Source organism: Mytilus edulis, chromosome 13 (genome assembly GCF_963676685.1).
Source record: "Mytilus edulis chromosome 13, xbMytEdul2.2, whole genome shotgun sequence".
NCBI classification, from domain to species: domain Eukaryota; kingdom Metazoa; phylum Mollusca; class Bivalvia; order Mytilida; family Mytilidae; genus Mytilus; species Mytilus edulis.
The window spans coordinates 59,021,081-59,027,689 of NC_092356.1; positions in this window are offsets into that span (position 1 = coordinate 59,021,081).

Here is a 6,609-nt window from a genome sequence, read left to right on the forward strand (position 1 = left end):
TCAAGTTTCCTCTTGGAACATGTACTAAATGGCCTATCTCTATTATTTATTATATGTTTAGTTTTGATACAATTGAGGTTTGAAAAATTCGTACAAAAATGGCTACAGAAGGGTACATAAACCTTAAGGTTCATGTGGACCCTTTCATTAAACCAGAAGGTGCCAAAATAAACTAAGTTGGGAAACAGGTTTGAGAACTTCCCCACAGGTAATAATTGAAGTGAGCTGTATTGCTTGACATGGACATGGGATGGACAATAGATACCTGACAATAATTGGTTATTTAAACTGTGTACCTGAGTGGACCATATCAAGGTAAACTCAACTGTTTGTTAATTTTATCATCTTCTGCAGGGACGAAAAAAAGTGTACGGCTAAATCCAGTTAAGTCTTAACTGGATTTAGCCGTACACTTTTTTTCGTCCCTGCAGAAGATGATAAAATTAACAAGTGTACGGCTAAATCCAGTTAAGTCTTAACTGGATTTAGCCGTACACTTTTTTTCGTCCCTGCAGAAGATGATAAAATTAACAAACAGTTGAGTTAAAGTTATGAATTTTCTTAATCATACAATGCATTTGAATTCTATTTATCTAGGGCATGCTATGCCTTAAAACTTTTCCAGACGTACAGGTTTACCTGTACTCAGAGTAAATTTTGAGGTGAAAATACGGCCATTTTAGCCATAGGGTTCACATGAACCTTAACACATGTATACAATGATGTTTGGATTACAATGGAGAGCGAAGAGAGAGAGCGAGCTAAAACATAGTTAACAGTTCCGGACAATAGAGCCTATTATGGCGTTACCAGTTTTTCTTTTCTTTTCTCATATATCAAATTAAAGTTACTTTTAAGACTCTGCATAAATGTTACAAGAACAAACATATTAATTGTTGAAAAAAAACACACTTTCATGATCTTTCATAGGGTAGACTGCCCTCAAGTGATATCGAGGATTATTATGCCCCACTTATCATGCTTATACATAATAATAATCAAACAAATAATAGTAAAATTTGCTATTCCAACGCAAATTGTTTTTGTGCTAATGGTCCACACTAGTAATATTGGTACACAATGATTTGTCTCTCACTTAGATAGAACATAATTGTCTTGAAGAAATTTCGGAGGATGGCGTTCCCGTGTGGATTGTCGAATTACATCGGAGTTAACTTGATCATCAGGTTCGTGTTGTAATTCATTTTCGCCTATTGGTAAGCTTAAGTCACCTTGTTCGTTTTCGAAAAGTTCCGGTTCTAACTCCTGTAAATGAGGAATGGATATTACATTCGGAATGTCAGGATGCTTTGTATTTTCACTGTATTATCTTCCTCGTCTGAAGATGTAGAATTGTCGTGACTATAAGTATCCTGTTGGCGTAAAGTGTTTAATAGTGACGGGACTTTATAACAATTACTCCTTTTTACACGGTATGATGTATTGCGTAACTGAGAACCAACAAATTTTCTTATGTTGCACCAAGAATTGTCTGTAGAAACAACCAGGTATCGGTCATGAGCACAAGTTTTGTTTCGGTCGTTATATACGTAAACTAGATCACCAACTTCTAAATGCGGAGATTCGGGTAGGGCTCCAGAGGGAGCTTTAGAAATTTCGCTGTAACTGTGGTTCGACTTTCGTAACTCATGTTGACGCTGAATAAGACTCTGATCTGTCAAAGGTATTTGGTTGTTTGAGAATTGATCACGTTGAGTCCACATTTCTCTTGCGGATAACCCACGGTTACGAATGCGAGAATTTAAACGGGCAATAGCCAGAGTGAGCGACATGGGTGATATACATCGTGTATTCGGGTCTTGTCGCAAAATTTCTTCTTCTAACTCTTGAATTGCCTTGTCGGCTACAGGGTTTTGTTTTTGTTTTTGAAACGACCAACTTCTATGGTAATTCTATGTCGACGCAAAAGTTCATCGTTGACCAGAGCTTGGAATCCTGGTGCAGGGTCGGTACGAACAACGGCAAATGGTCCATCGAGTGGACATAGTTCAACACAAAGACACAATAAAGACTCGCGTAAAGTTTCTTGGCGCTCGTCTGTGATCAAGCGAGCGGCTGTGTATGACGTAACATATTCGCACACAACTAGGATAAGCTGTCGTTCACGCTTCATCACATCTGCAGCAAATGCAGACCCTATTGTCTCTGGTGGGTCACCTGTAGATTGTACATTTAACTTGTGAGGAATTTTTTGAAGAGCGGCACATTGATGACATCCATTACTGACAGTTTCAATTGCTTTATCCATATCAAGTGCGAAGAAGTAACGGTGTACGACATATTTAAGTTGATATGTTGAAGGATGGTCGAGTTTAATGTGTAACGATGTAAGTAGTCCATCTAAAACCTGACGAGGAACAACAATACATTCACGTGTAGGAGCCATCGGCTCGTTTCTCTTGACAACGAGTAAACCGTCTTTAGCAATACATGCATTGTTTAGATAGCGTTTTATGTTCTTTACATTAGTAAGTTTTTTTGACGGTCGGGTCCCTGTGAGCATGTGTTCGCCGTAAGTCCGAGCATTCTGTTTGGATTGATATCCAGGCGTTCCTGCTTGTAAACGGAAGTTTTTGAATCCCTTCAAGAATGTCTTTTGTTGAGATATGTCTAACAACTGAATTTTCAGTAAATTACACAAATGCACAGATTTGACAGGCTGAATCCTCACAGTCTGGTGCATTGCGACTTGCAAAATCGGACGGAAGTATAGCAGCTCCTGCTACATGTCTTACTGTTAGTTGATATCTACAGGCTGTTGAAAGAAATGTCGAAACACGTGGGCTTGCTGAAAATATCCTACACAGCTTCTCGAATGCCTGAACACAGGGTTTACTATCGGTCAATATGCAAGTGTTATGTTTTGATTGTATGATATACGGACTACAGTGCTTAATAGCTGAGGCAATAGACAGTGCTTCGATTTCACAAGGCAGCCACGTTAATTGGCGTTTTCGCAGTTTGCACTAAAAAATCCAGAAACATGTATTTTATCATCACGTGTTATGTAAAGGGTAGCGCCTAAGCCATGTTTTTTTCACAGAACCATCGGTAACAATCCATAGTTGATCATTTGGTTTAGGTAAAAATATTGAACGATTTGTTGAAAGAGCTTTCTGGGCCTGTGAGAATATATCAGTAAGTTCATACCATTTTATAGTTTCTTTAGATTCTCGACCGGCTACCATATCATCAAGTTTACCTAGTAATGAAGCGCAATCTGGTATTACTCGTGCGAGTACTTTATACGCTCCAATAAAAGACCGTAAACCACATACTTTGTCTGGTTGTGGACAAACTGATAAGGTAGAAATACGATGCGGGTTGGCTTTGATAGTTCTTATTGCCAAATCCATCCAAGAATAGTTGCAGTTTTGGGTGCGATAATCGTTTTAGTAGCAGACAAATTTAGACTGTTCTTTTGCAGAGCCTGGAGAACCCTTGTCCAGTTTTGTAGTAATTCGAGTTGGGTATTTCCACCGCAATAAAGATCATCAGCTATTTTAGCTACAACACCTTCTTCTACCAGATCACATAAAGCACGATACAATAGCTCCTAAAGTGCTGTTTCTGAGCCTGGCATGCCCATTGCAGAGCGCACATACACACGCACACCTTTAAAGGGGGTTACTACACCACAGTATTTCATTGAATCACTCGAAAGCGGAATTTGGTAGAACGATTTAGTAAGGTCTGTAGCTATTATGTATTTCCACTGTGCTATTTGTCGTAAGGTTGAATCAACATCTGGCATAAGTGACTGTTGGGGTTTGCTATATCGACCTACGTCTGCAAATGCGGTAACTAAACGGAAACTGCCATTTGGTTTCTTAACTAAAAAGGACGGGTTAACATACTCTACAGATACGCCAATATCTTCTGGGCGTTTGAAAACACCAATTGCTTCAAGTTAATAAACTTTTGTTGAAGTTCTACTAGTTGATTACGGGAATATTGCGGCACACGGCCTTTGCGTTGCGGTGGTTGGACTGGTCCCATGTTCACTCTAGCTTGAAATGGACCGGCGCCGCCATTGTATCCCTTGAAATATGGATAAAAAAACATCATCAAAGTTTTCACTATATCCCTGAATTTAACTTTTAACTCTTGAGATAACAAATTATCTGGATCAATTTTTACTGATTCTGAATGATTTGTCAATCTTGGGTGATTTATTTTATCACTGTTTTCAGTTGATTCGACGGCATCACTTTTACACTCTGGAACATATGTTGATCGTATTTGACAAAAGTGTTCGTTGCGTCTTAAACTATGGGGTTCCTGTGTCAAATTTGGGATACAAATTCTGCCGGCAACGCTTGTAATCAAATTTGGCGGGGGCCACACGTTTGAATCCTTTCCAGCATGCATTGATGAAAGATGCGACTCTTATCTTGGTTCAATGGCGAATGTATCATCAGTTGAGCAAATATCAGATGGTAATTGCATTTCAAGATAATCACCAGGCCAAATAGTTGTAAATTGAGCTGGAGCACGTAAAACCTGTGCCCGATGGACTGTATGATGTTCGGACGTGTTTTGAACGGAGCCATAAGTATAAACGGTATTGTTACCCAGTATTACTTGACGTTTAGCGGGACGGATAAAAATGTCATTTTTTTTCAATAAAAGGAATACCAGCCAAGATGTCTACATCCAAAGTTTCGACGACTAAACCCTCAAAATGTAGTTCACGTCCATCACGTGTGAAATTAGTGTGCACTTCCCCAATGACTTTGATGAGTGAAGATCCATCGGCCTGATGTGCAGATTGTGAGCTAGACTTTATTTCAATACCCATTCGTTTAGCTGTGGAAGCACGTAACATATTGCCGGTCGCACCACTATCAATAGTTAAACGCGTGTTATAATGTGTATGGAACACGTCAAGATACGGAGACTGGCGGACTTGGACTCGGTTTACTGAATGCATAGGTTTAGAAACAGTGTCGACTTCTACGTCTGACAATTCGTCATCTGAATTATCTAATATTCCGGCAATTTGTCGGGCTTTAACCATGTATTTTCTGTCACTGTTCGGTAAGAAAGAGCACTTGCTGAGGAAGTGGCGGTCGGTCTACCTGCTGCTTTACACAACGGACAACTTTTAATAGAACGTGGATAAGATAATTTGAGTTTTTCTTCATGAACAAACTTGGATTTTGCAGGAAAGTTAGAAGTAGCTGCTCGCATAACTTTTGCATCATCAGAATTACGGAGTTCCTCAAGTAATGAGTCAAGCGCTTGCGAAACTTCCGGTTTTATTGACGACAATGTTCGCGATCTCAATTCTGTTCCATATCTTTGTTTGACCAGTTTTGGTATGTCTGTATGTATTAGTCTTAACCATGTTAAAACGACAAAGTTTTCAAGTAAAGGTGTCATTTCTTCATCTTCCACGATTGCACTCCCGTGATGTGTTATTTGGGTATCGCGTCGGAGCAATTTGTCTTCAACAAAAGCCATTATTCGATTATAAAGGTCTTCTGGTCGTTCGTTCGGTTCAAAATGTATTGCTGCAAAGTCTATAAAATGAGCACCCGTTGATTGGAATCCATAATGTAAAGGGATGGTTTGCCATATATTTTCAATAGAAGTAGAATTTTTTACTATTGTGTTTCTGGATATAACTGGGCAATAATTGGCTATTTGACCAAGCATTAATTCTAACATGCTGACGTTTTGTTCACGTGTACGCCTATTTGCTTCGGCTACATCTTCACCATCATTCAAAAGCCACGGTTGGGACCAAACCTAGTTTTCTTTTCCCATTGTACGTTGTCTTCTAAGAATGGTGCAAAATGTGGGTCTAATGATAACGTGTATATTATGTTTTGTCTCCAGTTTTCAAATGAATTTACAGTTTCAATTTTAGTAAGGCACCACTGTGTAGGTGCTCTGTGAGTATTAGCCATTGTGTTAAATGCTCTTGCTTATTTATAATGCAAAATTTTATTGCCGTATAAGATGACAGTATTATAATAAAGTATAAGATTTATTTTATTATTATCGCACAATGTGGTTATACTTTTTCCAGTAATTTTGAACATTTTTAATACAAAAGTCTCTCTAATGCTGGAGTAACCTCTGCAGTGTAGCAGCATGTTCTGTTCATTTTCAATTTCGCCACTTTTACAGATTTCACAAATTCTTTGATCTCTGGGCATTTTTAAATATCTCCCTCTTTCAATGGCAAGGTTATGAGCACTAACTTTTAATTTACATAATGATGATCGATCTGATTTATTTTTTTAAAGCATCAACAAAACCTGCCCGTTCACTCATTTTGTAAACACTCTGGAAAAATGTTAATTTTGGAGATGCTGAAATATTTGCATGTTGTTCCTGAAAACCCTGGTCGATTAGTCTTTGTTTTATAAAACCAAAAAGGTGTTTAATAGTAAGGTTATCATTTGACAAATAAGATAAACCTAAGTTTGAATAATAATATTTAACCTTTTAACCCATGATGGGTTGCTTTTGTTTGTAGCATTATATATTTGGTGAACTAAACTTCCTTCTGAAGTGATTAAATGGTCCCAGAATTTAATGCTAGATAACATTATCCTATTTTTCAATGGCAGTCTT